The 17,541-nt window shown below is 32.0% G+C and overlaps 2 long non-coding RNA genes across 3 annotated transcripts; one reads left to right on the top strand and one right to left on the bottom strand.

Moving 5' to 3' along the window:
* Positions 1–964: 964 nt before the first annotated feature.
* LOC148601331 (uncharacterized) lies at positions 965–6,326 on the bottom strand. Its single transcript, XR_015917376.1, has 3 exons — positions 6,201–6,326; positions 1,955–2,031; positions 965–1,349 (listed from the first exon to the last, which is right to left on the bottom strand). It is a non-coding gene; the product is annotated as an uncharacterized LOC148601331 (long non-coding RNA).
* Positions 4,420–17,022, top strand: LOC148601330 (uncharacterized). Of its 2 annotated transcripts, XR_015917374.1 has the most exons (6): positions 4,420–4,697; positions 5,007–5,094; positions 5,469–8,680; positions 11,774–12,023; positions 15,340–15,514; positions 16,800–17,022. It is a non-coding gene; the product is annotated as an uncharacterized LOC148601330 (long non-coding RNA). The 2 variants fall into 2 exon arrangements; XR_015917375.1 differs by lacking the exon at positions 11,774–12,023.
* The last annotated feature ends 519 nt before the right edge of the window (positions 17,023–17,541 follow it).

The raw sequence follows: 17,541 nt of genomic DNA, 5'->3' as shown, positions 1-17,541 counted from the left end.
TTGAAAGGTCGAACGATTTTATGGATTTGTTTTAGAAAAAATAAATCTTGATACATTGTTCACTAATATCAAATAAAAACTTTTCCAGTCTCGGCCTAAATATTAAAGACCGCATCTTAAATTTTGCTGCTGCTTATCGAAGAAAATTGTTTAACGTATCGAAAAAAAAAATCAAATTTATTTTTTTTCTTCTCGAGAGTTCATTGTCAAGTGACAGATTTCATCATTTTTTTGTCTTCCACAATAAATGGATCAAGGGATTTGCTGATACCGTGTATTCATATCATTATGCTGTCAGTTTATTTTATATTTGAATAAAAATCTTGATTCCTTGTATGATAATTTTGGAGAAATATACATTTTATTACCTTCACCTAGAACAAAATAGCTAGTTTTTGTTAATACTAAATGACTTAAAAGAATGACTAAATATTGTGCACGTTTTATTTATTCTATTTGATTATAATAATCACTCCTACCAACCAAGTTATTAAAAATTCGCATCCTTCTTAAAACTTACCGAGGAATTATTAATCTCTATAAAGCAGAATTTTTTATCACGATTTAACGGAAGAAAAGGTTAGTGCAAAGCTTTTTATAAAATGGAATTGTTCAATATTTTAAATCATTTTAAAATGATGCAATGGTTGGATAAAGTTTAATTTATTACGCTGTAGTCAAAAGTCAAAAGAAAAATAAAGATAAGTCTATATTACAAATGGAAATACCAAGGCAATAACCGAATAGTTGGAACTAACGCAATGGTCCAAATTTGGTTGGCATTTCAAATGAAATCATTTTTGTAACTTGTGTTCAGCTGCGTCAGACAGTTTTTACTTGAGGTGCATTTGTTTTCTTCACAAGTTATGTGTAACATACTCCCGTCGTCCTTGGGAACTGTTATATTTATGGCATTTGTACATATTGTGAATCATAACCGCTTAATCTTAAAAGAAGCCGCGCTTAAGATTAAAATGGAATTCAAGATTTTTGATATTCACGATGCTCGCTTTAATAGACAATGGTCATTGCAACTACATAATTTATTGTAACATGACAAGGCAGGTACCTGAATAAAAAGCATTAAAGAACAAGATTTAAAAAAAAACACGCAATGTATGGTTTGCACTCTATTTACTTTAATCGGTTTTATTTACGTACAATTGATATTTGTCAACCAGGAAGTATATTGATTCACCGTGAAGAATATCTAAAAGGACTTTTTACAATATAGCATGACACATTAACTTCTCTTTGTAAAAAATCACGTAGCACAACGTCTAAACTATAACAGAATTTTCTCCATTTATGTGGTAACCACTGACATTTAAATATCTTTGTTGACTGACCTTGAAAAAAAAAAGGTTTTTAATACCTGTTTTGTTATTCTATTTCATTAAGTACGTGTTTACAGTTTCTAGCAGCAAATGTGTTTCGATACTATCCTTAGAATAAATTTCAAATTATAAATTTGCATTGTTATGCTTAATATTGAGTGAATATTTTGAAGTGTTATTTAGGCATAAGACATCGATAATATAGTGGTACACATTCCTCTTCTTTGATGGTATAAACATGTCTAAATTATATTGTTTGCATATAGTTTCCTTGAAATATGTTTTAATTAAATTGTTAACTAATGCACTTGTTAAATTATTTCTATTTTTTCTCATTTTAACTAAAAACATTGAAAAATGCTGTTTTCTATATCGGAATATCTTTTTTTATAGATCGGTTTTTGTGCACAGGCGTCATCAGATATATATTGTTGTAAAAATTCTTCGTACAATTAGGTAACGTCAATTATACAGACGGTATAACATACTGTGTTGAACTAGATACGAATCGACATTGTCTTTTGTAAATTATCACCAAAAAAAAAATATTAAAACACTAAAATAAGGCTTTTGTACATTTGTGTCAAAAGTGGCCACAACGTGTATTGGTTACTTACTGATAAAGACAGAATTTTGTAGACTTCATCGTAATTAAATTGTTGTCTGCTATCAAACGTTTGTCTATTATTCACATCTACCAAAATATAATTATTAAAACTTTTATAAACTAAATCATGAAATAGATATTTAAACACAAATATAAGTATAACTAGGTATGTAGGAATTTAAGTATGTATGTATGTTTGTATGTATGTAGGTAGCAAACAGGTAATCGGCTATTTCCAAGTATCTATTTCAATGCATCAAAACGATAAAACGTGGTCATTGAGTCTTGGTAGCTTTTAAAACAGATGTATATTATCCTAATTAAGTTCAAGCACATATGATTTGATGTTTCAGTTTTAACGTCAATGATCTTCTAGACACTGTGAAGGGGAGAAACCATGTGTTGATTTCAAAAACAGAAAAATTACACATCAAGTGATCAAATCAAAAATGATAGGCCTTGTCAGTGGTTTCTAAAACTACAGTGTCGTATTCAAACTGGGAAAAACGCCATATTTAGATTGTTCCGTATAATTACTGCCGATTTAAATATTTGCATATTTGAAGTAGTGTAAATACTTCTTGTTAAATTCTATTTTTTGGTAAGGGAGGGAGGGGGCGTTTGAAGACTCGCGGCAACTTCGTCAGTAGAATTTATCAAAAGTTGCTTAAATGGGGTTTCTGAAATATCAATAAAAAGTTGTATTAATTCGGCAGTGCGTCAAAAACTTCCCAAATTTTGTTTTAAGAGCATTACATAAAATTTCAATATCAGTAAACCTAGAAAAAGACTAATTTTTGTTATTTTGTTACTGTTGCTTTGGGAATAACACTTGTAAAAAGGGAATTCTTCATTTTATTCTATTTCACCGTTTGTGTTAACGTTCAACATACATTTGAAACACACAGAAAGATATGTAACTCAGTTTTATATATATTTGCAATATAACAAAAAAGAGCTTAGTATAATATTCCTCATATGAAAAATGATACACGTGTTTCTCAAAACTATCTATTTTGTATGTCTGTACGTAAGTGCTGAATAAAAAAAAGGCTCCCAAGAACCTAAATCGCCCACCTGGTTAAATTTTGCCTTTAAAAGGCAATTAATTTAATAAGAAGTTGTCCACAATTTTGACTCAAGAAGTCTTTGGTAGGGCTTATCATAAGGATCATTACAACAATTGAAAGTTTCTATTAAGCTATCATAGTTTGTCAAGATATTTACTCAAAACTGTTAAAAAATAAGTCATTTTTCCTCTTTCAAGGGCAATAACTCTTACAAGGAGTCATCTGACAACTTTTGTCCCTGAAGACTATTGTAGTCCTAATAATAAGGATTACTTCAGCTATTGAAAGAATTTGGCTAAACCTAACGGTTTTGGAGATATATGCGAAAAACTACTGTCTAACTCTGACCCCTAGGTTCTATTTTTAGTAACGGCTGCTATGTTTTTTACAGATAAAAATCTCCACATCATTTCTATGCAAGATACACCAAGGCACATTTGTACCAAGTTTGGTTTCAATTGATCAAATAATGTCAGATAAGCTAAACCTAACGATTTGGAGATATATGTGAAAAATTGCTGTCTGACCCCTATGTTCTATTTTAGTAACGGTGGCCATGTTTTTTTCAATGAATCGAAAATCCCCATTTCAGTTCTATGCAAGATACCCCAAGGAACATTCATACCATGTTTGGTTCTAATCAGTCCAGTAGTTTCAGAAGGGAAGAGTTTTGTATAACTGTTAACGACGACGAAGACGACGACGACGGAAGACAACGACGGACGACGACGACAGACGACGACGACGACAGAGGACAACGACGGACGCCAAGTGATGGCAATAACTCTCATGGCCAGGGGAGCTAAAAAATGGTGAATTGGTTCAGAGAGACTTGAAAGAACATGATATTTATTTTATTTGATAGAATATATCAACATCATTTACACGATTTTAAATACAAAACAATACACTACTACAACCACCAATAACAAAAATAATCTGAAACTCATATGATTAAACCATAGATATCTATGATAACATGCGTTTCTTGTTAAATGAAATTGTTTTTAGGTGTCCAAAAAATGCTGTTTATGTAAGCGTCTATCGAGCAATTAATGTTGATCAAGTATATCATTTCTCAGCTCTCAAAATGCTTACTAATGGTATTTATTTTCCCTTTTGCGTGTATTATATGTATTGAAAGTGGTACTGTAAATAATTGACACATATCAAGGATTTTTTAACACATAACCAATACAAAATATATGGGATTTTTACGTGTGTATTATTGTGTAATATATTTTCTTTACAGTGGGAGAGTGTGATCACGCTAAAGTACTTCAACCCGCTGCAAATTTTGACTTGATCTTTTTAATTATTGAACAATCAGAACTCATTCAGAAATAAAATCAGTGAATTACCTTGTGTTTATATTTTTATATTTAAATTAAGTATATGACCTAAGTTCATGAATATGACCCTGGATTGTTACCTTATTTGGAATTTCAGTAGTATTGATTATTTGAATTATTGGATATTTAATTGGTAGAAAGTCACATGCACTTTTGGAGGGACATTCTTTATTCTTGTTGTCACTCTCTATACATTTAAAAATCTCAGATGGCAGACATTTTTGTAACTCAGTAAAAACTATTGGAATATCTTGGAATATTAATTTTGATGGAAGTCTGATTGTCTATTGTATGCCTGTGTCACCATTATTAACTCCTTCTACTTTAAAAGGTATTTATTAGTAATAATCTTGGTAATTGTCCCAAAAATAACATTTTGAGTGATTTGAGCTGAATGAATGGATGACTGACTTATAAACTTATAAAACTATAAAATAATATAAGAATAAAGTTAAAAAATGATAAATGCGATACTATAAATCAGTAATAAATATAAAGTCTAAATGATCAAAATATTATTATTTTGATAAAACATAAATTTTATAAAGTTGATTTAATATGTGTTTTATTTGTGTTATGCGTTACATGTAATTGTGCGTATTTTGAAGCACAATAGTTATTATTGTAATTTTGTATTCAGATGTAACCATGATACTGCTGATGTTATTGCACATAGTATTGTAATGAGTTGATATACTGGGAAACTGACCTTTGCACCTAAGTGTGAGGTAAGGAAGTGTTACATTTTTATGAAATTTGCTTACCTAATATTATTTGCTTGCTTGGTAATATTTGGCTTTCAGTCAGTAACTATTAAGCTTATTTTTAACTGACTTTTGTTGCTTATTTACATATTTCATGCTAAATTAATTTTTCATGTCATTGCGTTTAAAACATATATAGATGTGGAATATTGTACATGAGATTCATGCGCAACAGACAAATACATTTTATATGAGAACTATCATATTGCCTATAGAAGGTGTAATGTTATTATATTATAACTATTTTATTTTAATTAATTGACTGATATAATTTATCTATGCTGTCAGGGTTATCTTTCTTTACCCAAGTCTTATGAATTTACGTATTGTTATTGCAGGGTCCTTTTGTTCATCCATAAAGCTGCAATAAAAATTGGAACCTAACAATTTGGTGTGGTTTATTTCTCCCTGGAGAACTGGCCGGATAACACACACGCACACACACACACACACATATATAGAAAGGTCTGAAAAAATCGCAATGATGCTAGAACTGTCAAATTTGGGAAGCAAATTTTTGGTCGTTCCCTCAGCGGGACTCGAACTCGTATCGCTGTGACATCTATGGCAACACCGCCTGCACGCCCTAGTTCAACGCCCTAGACAACTCGGCCAGGTAGGCTATATAAAAATATAGCTTTCGCTGGCCGGGTCATTCCTTCTCGTAGGATTAATCTAGGGCTGTAACTTAGTACACGATGTATGGTAGTACGGGACAGTTCATCTAGGTGTTATTATGTAGGATAGAGGATCAAATTAATGATGCATGTCACAACCAATCAATATTATACAACGTCTCAGAATGTGATGACTCTATTCGCTACACTGCTCAATCGGAACAAATTGATACAGGGAAGATATGTAAACGTATAGAAAGGTCTGAAAAATTCCCAACGATGTTAGAACTGTCAAATTTGCGATTCAAATTTTTGGTCGTTCCCTCCGCGGGGCTCAAACTCGAATTCAACATATCTAATCTCCTTTTATACAATAGTAGCAGTACATGTAATATCATCAAAGCAATTATACGATACAGTCTATTTGTTATACAAATTGTAATCGACACTTACTATTCAAAAGCTGCATTAACGTACGTTGATTGAGTATCTCTGTTTTTTGAATCCGTACTAGTTTTTATTATTCTTGCTCTATGAGGCTGAACGTTAGTACCAGTCGATTGACTTTGATTATTAAGTTCTTCGTAAAAATGGTTTTCTTTGTTCGATGCATCGTCGTCGTAAATTGCTGCAACGAATTGCTTGGGCCTCCTCGATGACGCTCTGGAAGGGGTCTGATCTGATTTTATTCGGTAATACCTTAGAACGAGTATCAGTGTTATGACGTGGACGGCAATACTCAAAGAAAGCAGACTTCCCAGTGTTGCACCCTCCACACTAACAGTCGATGCCGATTGTTTAAACGTCTTATTACTGGAAATCGTTACGCACCTCATCAAAGTTTCATTTGTTTTAAATGTTGTCGTAACACAAGCAGAGTCACTTTTGCTGATTTTGTTTGATATGAATGTAAATTTTACATCGTTATAAAACACAATTTGTCTTTCTATACTTTTATTTTTTGAGAACAGTTCTATTTCTAAAGATATTTGCATTACAATACCAGTTTGTCTATATACTAAACTTGGCACCGAACCAGTCATGCTATACGAAAGATTAAAATCTGTAAAATTGTCATTCTGACATTTAGCAATAGTGTTTGGGTATACGTATATTGGTTCAGATCTTGGACATGAGTTGATAGGGAAACAAGACACGTGGTATCCTTTTGCTTCTGGTGGCGATGTACAGCGTCCAAACACGTCCCATGTGTAGTTTCTTAAAAGGAGGAGATTGCAGTCACAGTGTAACGTCTGGACAAAACTTGGATGAGACCGTTCTTTTGGAACGACTATAAAATCATTATTAGTCAGAATAAGAGTCCTTAAGTTTCGAATGCCTTTTAATAGGTGTATGTTGTTGAACGTTGCTATCTTATTAAAGCTTAAGTCAAGATAATAGAGGTATTGTAATTTAGACAAAGCCAGAGGAACTTCTTGAAGTAGATTTCCTTGAAAATATAGATATTGAATATATATCGACAGATTAAATGCTAAGTCGTGCACAGTATCTATCAAATTGTGTTCCAAGTACAGTTTATTTAATCTTCGTCCACCGAAGTCAGTGGAATATATGCTATTTTGTTAAACCCCAAATTAAATACACGTGCTGTTTTGCATCCAACTATTTCTGTTACAGAACCGATAGAGTTGTGTGATACGTCCAGATTGTTGAAAAAAACTGTATTCTCATCTAAACAATCTGGTGCTGAAGTTAATTTATTATAAGAAATATCTATGTCAATTTGATTAATGGAATCGTATTCCTTCTCCTTGAAAATGCGAATTACTTTGTGAGAATCAAAATGTACAATGTTATTAAAGCTCAAGTCAATACTGATTTGCAAATAACAATGGCTGGAGGAACAGTCGACGACGATAATGTTATTTACTTCTGACAGCAAGTTCCTGCTTACATTTATATTGATAGTGTAGTACAAGTAGATTTGCGTATCATGTAATCTCAAATACAATTCATTTACCTCTGTAATATAGTTGTTTGCAAAGTTAAGTTCCAACTCTGCATTATGGAATATCCTGGCCTCTCCGAAGTTAATACTTATGTTTGGAATAACTGTAAGTTCGTTGTCCCTAAAATCAAGTTGTAAATTGTCTACTAAGTACGACCTTCCTTCGTAAACAAAATCCATTGGATTAATATTCTTTATATTATTGCGCCTAAGATGTATACTGGTCAACGGTCTTGTTAATGTAGCTGTTGTGTTGTAAAATAACATCCTTATGAGGTCTATATTTCCTAATTTCATATCGTTCATAGAATATGACGTTCTGTTATCGGCAATTAATGAGCATGATGTATTTTTCGAATGAGTTTGACCGATGTTGAAATTACCATCAACCAAAACTTTCGTGGTTGTATATCTCATTTTTGTTCTTATTCTACAGAGAAAATCCAAACTTAGGCAATTATTTCTTAGATTAAGAACTTGAAGATTATCAAGTTCAAAAACAACACCGTCTTCGACATTAAAAGTTTTGTCGCAAAACAAACTTATATTTTCCATTTCTAGTTTGTTTGCTTTTCTTAAAACACTTGTCATCGCCTGCAAGATGTCCTCGGTCTTGAACCTGTTATACGAAATATCATATTGGGAAGCATTTGGCAAATATTTCGGTAGCTTTTCCAATCGATTATGCGACATGTTAAGTAAATTTATTTTTGTGTCCGGGTACAGTTGAAAGGCTGATTCGGTGATACTGTTCTTACTGAGATCAATGTTACAATTTCCATTGCATTTAGGAACTGATAAATACACAACACCCCTTAAGTCGTTGGTTGAAAGATTAAGAACACCCGACCATGGATCACGAAAAGATTTCCAGGATATAAAATCATGAGGAATAGTCTGAATTCTGTTCTCATTTAGTAATAAATATATTAACTTACCGGATCGTAATCGGACATCTTGTATGGTAAGTATAGAATTTCTCGACAATTCTAAACGTGTTAGTTGTAATTGCATATTAATAACCGATGGTTCTAGTAACGAGATATTGTTTGTTCCGAGATCAATGACTTCTAGACTGTGAACCAATGCCAACGAATTCCAGATTTGATCAGTTAGATGGTTGTTAGACAGGTACAAATATTTAAGTGATTGTTGCGATTTAAGAAACGATGTTTCTAGTATTTTCATCAGTCTATTTTTTTTTTGCGGAAAAATACTCAATATTGTACACTTCCGATAAATCTAACTCTGTGAGTTTATTCGAATCAAGAAGTAATGTTTTGTAACGCTCGTTCTTGATGTCTTTGAACTCGATTGATATCAACTTGTTTCCTGAAAGGTCAATTTTCTTTAAAGATTTCAATTCCATACCTGATGGAAAGAAACATTGTTTCATTCCCGTTCCTTGATATTTCATTGTAACCTCTTGCAATTCCTCTAATCCTACCAATGCATTGTATGGACAAGCCTCGAATAAATTCCTATTCATGCTCAATTTTTTGAGGGACCACCTTATTGACTGAAAGATTCCGTCATGCAGAAAACGAATTCCAACATTTTCACAATAGATTTCCTTAACATTTGTTCCATCAAACATATAGAGCGGGAGAGTTTCTAGTGCCCAATATCTTGACCCACTGTTACTAAGCCAAACTTTGTTAGCTCCTTTAATATTACATTCCGTTACGTTAATCTCGATCGGAGTAACAGGATAATAATGTATGGTTCTGCTGTAACTAAAACAATTCTTGCCATATGTGTCAACAATAATGACTAGTAGGTGAAACACAATTCCGCTTAACACTAGGAGTGCCGAATCTTTACGCATCTTTGTTAATGTTACCATGCAATGTTAAAAAAAAAGGATGTTGAATACAAAAACACATGTAGCACTTCAGTTTATATTTGCACACTTTGATAACTAATCACTTCCTTTATGGTATAAATTCTTTTATATATGGGTGAAACGTTTACAGTTTACAGCCTTTGTATAGTACGAGCTTCCTTGTTATACTAATAGGAAAAGAAGCGCTAATGGTGCAGACGTTTATCTTGTTGACTTAATACATACTCTATAAATGGCAGGGTTTTGTCTTTTGTCAGTAATAAATTGGTTCAACACTTTTAATAAAGATACAAATGACTTGAAAATTCATCTAACGAACAAATTCAAAAACGAAAGAAAAAAAACAACAAAGTCAATAACAACAACTACAACAATAAACTAACACATTTTGTTTATACATGTACATGTATAATAAAAATATAAATCGTGCATGATACTAATAGTCTACTTGGTATACAACTACCGTAATTAATATATTTTTATAGCCTAAAATTGAATTCGTGTTCATTTCTGAATTCATTTTAGTACTTATGTTTTCAAAAGGAATATGGAAAGAAAATATAAAGCCTTAAAATGAAAAAAAGGAAATGTCAATACATGTAACGGATTTTAGCATCCATTTGTTAGGGATGCGAGACATGAACACAATACTCTACCAGCGGCCATATAGAAACGGCCAACATGGGTATGTCAGAAATGAACATAAAAGTACAGCCAGCAAGGGAATTATCATATTCAATTGGTAAAGTGTATGACACAAATATATTTGATAGTTTAAAGAACTCCATATCGAAAAAATATACATATGTTTTCAGTCCCCATGGTGTGTATCGGTATTTTCAGTACAACCGATATAAAAAACGCACAGAAAATAACCCCCCCCCAAAAAAAAAACAAAAACAAACAAACAAACAAACAAACAAAATAATTAAAAATAAATAAAATAATCATAAAAAGGCAAAACAAAACAAAACACACGTGACCAGTCCTTAGTGTATAAGCAGTCGCCAGAGAATATCAACGATTTATTATAATTTTAAACCATAAACATGACAACTGTGATTTCAATAACGACGCACATCATCGTTTATGTCTCTTGTATTTTAGATTAAAAAAAAAGATTAAACAGACTTATAAATAATCAATTACATAAAATAATAATGATTTTAACAAGAATCTGCTCCTTGATTAATGGAACTAACAAGAATTATCAACGGTATTGAAGAATTGAGCGGAATGACTTTAATCAACGTTTTGTTTACGCGGATCAATTTTATAATAATAATCGTTGATATTTACAGCTTGAATATAAAAAGATTCAGTCTTTTTTCACACGGAGAAACAATATGCTGCCCGCTCACTCAAGAACTCTATGTACTGTCGCGCATGTTGATACATGCCACTATTAATTGGTTTATAGTTAAAATATAAAAATAAAATATAGACTAGTTTAATGTACAGTTTGTTATTGATCAATTACATACCCATCAATTCTCAATCTTACAAGCAAGTTAAGACAGTGCAGGACTGTAGAGTACTTGGAGATAACTGTAGGCACAGTTATTTGTTCCAAAAATAAACCGAAAGGATCACTTATAAAAAAAACAACATTAAACTAGTGCACGTTGTTGACACATTAATTTACAATTTAAATGGCTTAGTCGTGATGTTAAGCTTCAGGATCATTGATCAAGTAACAACCTAAAGCGATTATGCATACATTATCTATTTGACACACACACACACACACACACACACACACACACACACATATATAAACGTCTCAGAATGTGACGATTCTATTCACTACACTGCTCCATCGATCAAATTGATACAGGGAAGATATGTTAACGTATAGAAAGGTCTGAAAAATTCCCATCGATGTTAGAACTGTCAAATTTGCGATGCAAATTTTTGGTCGTTCCCTCCGCGGGACTCGAACTCGTACCGCTGTGACATCTATGGCAACACCGCCTGTACAAAGTCCAGCGCCTAGACCACTCGGCCAGCTAGGCTATATGGTAATTTTTGGTCGCTCCCTCCGCGGGACTCTAATTCGTACAGCTGTGACATCTATGGCAACACCATATTTGACAGCTTCGCAAATTTGACAGTTCTAACATCGTTGGGAATTTTTCAGACCCTTATATATATATATATATATATATATATATATATAGCTTTCGTTGGCCGGGTCATTTCTCCTTGTAGGATTAGTCTAGTGCTGTAACTTAGTACATGATGTATGGTAGTACGGGACAGTTCATCTAGGTGTTAATATGTAGGATAGAGGATCAAATTATTGATGCATGTTACAACAAATCAATATTATACAACGTCTCAGAATTTGACGACTCTATTCGCTACACAGCTCCATCGGATCAAATTGATACAGGGAAGATAACGTAGTAATTTGTACACGATGTATGGTAGTACGGGACAATCAGGACAAGGTAGATAGGTAGGTCTGCTGTATTTAATTTTGCAAAAAAACGAAGTAAGAAATGTCCAGAAAAATACATCGCTATTTCAATAATGCTAAAGCTGAATACTTTAGATATAATTAAGCCTCAGACAAAACCTTCTGACAGATGTGTGTGATTTTTCTTTGATGGATTTTGGCAACTTCTACAGCATTTTAAGAACTAAGCTTGATTTAAATTTGAATAACATTCGAAAATTGGACACAGGACAAATTATTCGCATAACGCATTCAATCTTTCCACTAATATCAAAATCTTACATTTACAAGGAAATCTACAGCCGGATTTCCCTCATGCTTTCATCTAATTAAAGAATATTCAGTACCTATATGTTCAAACAACATTAAAGAATTCCGTAAAATTAATCATTTAACATCGCCTCAAAATCTCAAAATTTTAATATAATAGCATTACTTGAAAATATTAAATTGCGTGCGTAAATACTTGCGATACCTTAAGACATTTACACTTTCTAAAATGACTTCAAAATAATTCCAGATGGAATGTCACTTCCAAGTTCCAGTCTGCATTTACACTGTGAATCGAGCAATGTAAATTCAGCATTTGAATAAAGTTTTGTTAAGATTATTAAGGAGGTAGACCTAGGGTAGGGAAAATAACTCTTGAAATCAGTGATATGCCTGTATCATATTCAATTTTCCCAAACCTATAAAGCTTTCAATTGAAACAATGAAATCAGTCCAAGTTACTTTGATGCTTTCATGAGATTGATGTAAAATGCTGAAACATACTTTCCGGTGAATTGTAAGAGTCTCTTCCCCTAGGTCTACCTCCTTAAAGCAGCAGCAAACGATGTAATAATTGTAGATTGGAAATTAATGTCATGTTTACATGTTGTGTTTGAATCAAAGCAGATCTTAAAGAAATGAAAATGGACATAGAATCATGGAAAGGCGTATCCGAGTCTGGACAAGAAATACAATTGTACTACTATATATGCATTTCAGACTTATGGTTAGGGTGATTCATGGTGCAGATACCCCCCCTTTCCCCCCAAAAAATACCGACCCATTTTTAGTCTGCATACACCATATTGTTATGTAACTACATTCCTTTGTGTATATAAGTAAGCATTTTGAAGAACACTATCCATTCATGTCACGAAAAAATTAACCGAATCAAGAAATCTTGAGAGTAACAATATCATGTACACTATTAAATAAAAAGAGAATTTGGAGGGTTTTTGCGTTGCATGAATGACGATCTGTCTAATATTTTTAAGTTTTGTTTATAACTGATTCAAGTATGCATAGCAGTGCAAGACATATAACAAATAATTAAGTGTCAGCCAAGACAAATTTTTGTTTATCACTTTAGTAAATTGAGATAATTTTATTTAAATGCATTGCAAATTAGTGGCAGATAAATTTGATAAAAACCCACTTTTCTAACATTCTATGGAAAAAATTTCTGAGCAAATCCAATGTTGCAGATACAATATAATGGCTTGTTTGCATCCTTGAGTGAAAACAAAATTGTGAGATTGGTGGGGTATTGACATGCATTTTTTTCCATTTTGTCTGATTCATATAAAATCTTACACTTAATTAGAGCAGATTCAAATGCAAAAATACACCAAATTACGAATACAGTGAATAAATCTATTTAATTTTTGATATTCATTTAGTCCTTATTTAAAGTTTGTGATTTTGAATCTTGTGTATAAAAGAGTGTATATTTCACTTTCTGAACAGATTAAATTCTCTCTTATTTTGGTTTTTTAAACCACATTTATTTGATAACTTCCATGTCAATTACAGACAAATTGAAAACTAACCAAGATTTAACGGTATTCGTTGGTTTGGAATAAAATATATTGCCAAAAATGAAAAGATAACTCGGGTTTCAGGAGGTAAACCTAGGGTAAGGGTTATAACTCTAAAAAATCATTGAAACGTTTGTATTCAGCATTTTACATCAAACTTATGTAAGCACCTAATTAACTTGGATTCATTTTATTCTGCTTCAAACGAACCCTTAGAGGCTTTGGTGAAAGTGAATATGGTTGCTCCAGGCTCTTTTCAAATTTCTTTATGTTCCTTCTTTAGTTAATATATGGGCAAGAAAATACTGAAGCGTCAGCAATGGGATGATTCGAATACGTAAAAATCCAAAAACATTGCCATAACATGAAGACATGTAACAAAGACGATCTACATACACAATGAACGAACAGAATAAAATAAATTGTCATAAAAACTGAAGAAAAGGAAAATAAGACGTTACACTTCCTTGTTTTGATTAGGATTATCATTCTTTTAATATCACCTTTCTTTTCTTTGCATATCTTGAATTATACAAAAAAAAAAAAAAAAAACAAAAAAAAAAACAAAAAACAAACAAAAAAAAAACAAAACAAAACAAAACAAAAGCAACAAAAATAAAATAAATAAACGAAAGCAAAAACAAAACAAAAGCAAAAAAGATAGAAAAAAAACAAAAACAAAAACAAAACAAATCAAAACAAAACAAAAAAAAAACCCAACATTTTATCAATTATCCTGTCCATAATCTTGCACTCACGTAGATAAATAAAAGTTCTACTTTTGGTTTAATATAATGGAGACGAGAAGAGAAGTTGTCCTCATAAATCCGGAAAAACTCAAGTATTTATATCTGAAACTATCTGGCGATTCTTATCTTAATGGTTATGGAAAGATTGTGGGCAAAAATCGTAGGAACTCTTAAGGAGGTAGACCTAGGGTAAGGGACATAACTCTTTAAATCAGTAATGTGTTTGTATCATATTAAATTTCACCAAAGCCTATCAAGCCTTCCTTTGAAACAGAATGAAATCAGTCCAAGTTACTTTAATACATGCATGAGATTGATGTAAAATGGTAAATACAAACGCTCCATTGATTTGTAAGAGTTGTGTCCCTTACCCTAGGTCTACCTCCTTAAATGTATTTATAAAATAAATTACATGAAATTAATTAAAGAAACTGATCATTATTATATAATATTTGTCAGCAAACATTTACTTTATACATTAAACATGTTTATATACATTTAAATCCATTAGTATATTAGCATTTCTTGCTACGATCTAATAAATGCGAGCCTAGAAATAAAAAAAAATCGGATATTCTGGAATTACGTTTTTATTTGACTTTATGTTTGTTTCAGAATGTTTAACTAGTTTTTGAAATTAGATTCCTAATGTTTGATGTAGCAAGTGTTTTCCTCATGTTCTCAAATTTTCAACAAATGCAACCAATTTCAACATTGCATGTAACCTGATCGATATTATCACTTTTCCTATTTTCCCAGGGAACCAGTATTAGATATACAAATAACACAGTCGAGAGACAACAATCAGACAAAGATTATAGACACCTACAGCAAAGGACATAAAATAAACAACTACACTCATATAATAACAAAAGTGAATGAGCAACCCGTACTCCACTAAAAACTTGGATCATTGACCAGGTGTATTAGAAGGGTAAGTTTTCACTACTTTGTTAGAAACATCCGTCAATTTTAGCCCATGCAATGTAGACGAAAATCGGTTCTTATAATGAAAATTGATACACCATAAATATATACAAGTTCATGATGATTACCATGTTTTTCTGTGGGTACATTCTTTCTTTAGTGGTATGCGGTTATCTGTTTTCTGCCTTTTGTTCTTTTCGTTGTCTTAGTGTTACTTTGTCTCCGTATTTCCAATGGTAATGCGACTCCTCTTCTACTTTGTCATTCATCGCAGATATTTGAAATATTTTCATTTGTGTTTGAATGTTTGAGTGGAAAAACCGTGATCGAGAAAATGGCTCTCGTATGTTGTAAGGGAAATGTGGATGGAAAGTAGACATCCTTATAAAAATTTCCATTGCCGAAGGTGGTAATGTAGAACGTACATGTATTGCCCTATAGCTTCATTCTGTAGTATTCTCACAAGATAGCAAGTTACGAATTTGGAATGGGTTCTAAGCAAATTTTATGCCAAGACGTTATATGTTCTGTTTCGAGCAAATGACACCCAGAAAATAAAATAATAGTTAAAATTCGTCACACGGTTTTGTTAGGCAACAATTTTATAAGTGAGGAGGGGCCAGATCGTAGGATGTTTTTGAAATAAAGAGTTCCCAATTCAGTGATTTTTTTAACTCATACATTCATAAAATTTTAATCTGACTTGAAATTCAAGCCCTTCCATCAATCCCCAGCATGAAAATGGTCGGTGCCTTAATAAAAACTAAAAACATTTTTAAACGTTTTATTAGAACTCCACATAGCACAGACACTTGTTTCGATCAATGATTTGGCTTTAATATCCGCACACACCCAGTGAAGATTTTTTTGGGAGTAAAAATGTAGATTTTTGTAATACATTCGACACGTAACTATAATTTAATAATTAATAAACAAATATGATTGGCAATTGAAAATGATTATTTCTAGTTTCCTAGTACTTCTAAGATACATAGTACACGTACATGTACACTGCAACAACATACAAGTATTCTTTTCAGACTTACAAGTATTCCTTTAATGTTATATTTATTTAATATTTTCTTTGTCTTTGGTCATAGAATATTCTTATCAATTATCTTGGTAGCAGTTATATGTAGCTATACTTGTACATGTATGTATTCATGACATACACATATATATATATTTATAGTTCAAATTTTTAATTAAAGATACAACAATGTGCATACTACATTGTATTATCATTAATACAGTCAGTAGTATTACTATATAATGCAGTTGTTATTTTACAGTGAAAAGTGTGATGAAGAGCTGATGTCGGATTGGATCAACATGTGTTTTACCAAAACGAACAGCAATAGAAGGAACACATTTATCATATATGTGAAGAAGTTAACAACTGTATAAAAACGAAATAAATTTGATATTATCAAATTGTTACTTTTATCATTCCCGTTATAATTCTGGTCAAGTTACTATCAATCAAATAAAAGAAAATTTGAATTTCTTACTATTATGTGCATTATACTCGCAGTTGCAATAGGAGTGATTTGTTACACAAAAATGACCCGGTTTATTAAGTTAACCTCAACAAAAAGGATAAAACGTAATGGAATTTTGATCGTGGATATTATAGTATTAATACATATACATAGATAGATTAAATAATGTTGATGATAAAAAGGTGTGAGATGCATGCTTTCAGCTACACGGAAACATTACGATCCACACCACATTGGGTTGATCTTGATTAATTTTTTTAGCATGGTAAAGGAAGATTTGTATTGATTTTGGGGTTTGCAGGAATGTTGCGTAGTCTTCTGAACAACCAGTTTTGTCGCCATTGGGATGTTTTCTATGTGCAGCAACTTGTACACTGTGTGCACGTGTGTAGTTATTGAACTTTCTATTGCAAAAATCCTGCATAGTTTTAAAATTCGTAAACCATTGAATTAGAGACAGTGTGATTGTGACACAGACATAAGAAATTCGGGACTGAAAGAGTGAGAAAGGAACCAAGAGTAAAACGTAAAA

Source organism: Perna viridis, chromosome 12 (assembly GCF_037379345.1).
Source record: "Perna viridis isolate PV_CMFRI_1.1 ecotype Kerala chromosome 12, ASM3737934v1, whole genome shotgun sequence".
Classification (NCBI taxonomy): Eukaryota; Metazoa; Mollusca; class Bivalvia; order Mytilida; family Mytilidae; genus Perna; species Perna viridis.
The sequence above is the reverse complement of the archived record's forward strand: the minus strand, read 5'-3'. Positions and strand labels throughout refer to the sequence as shown.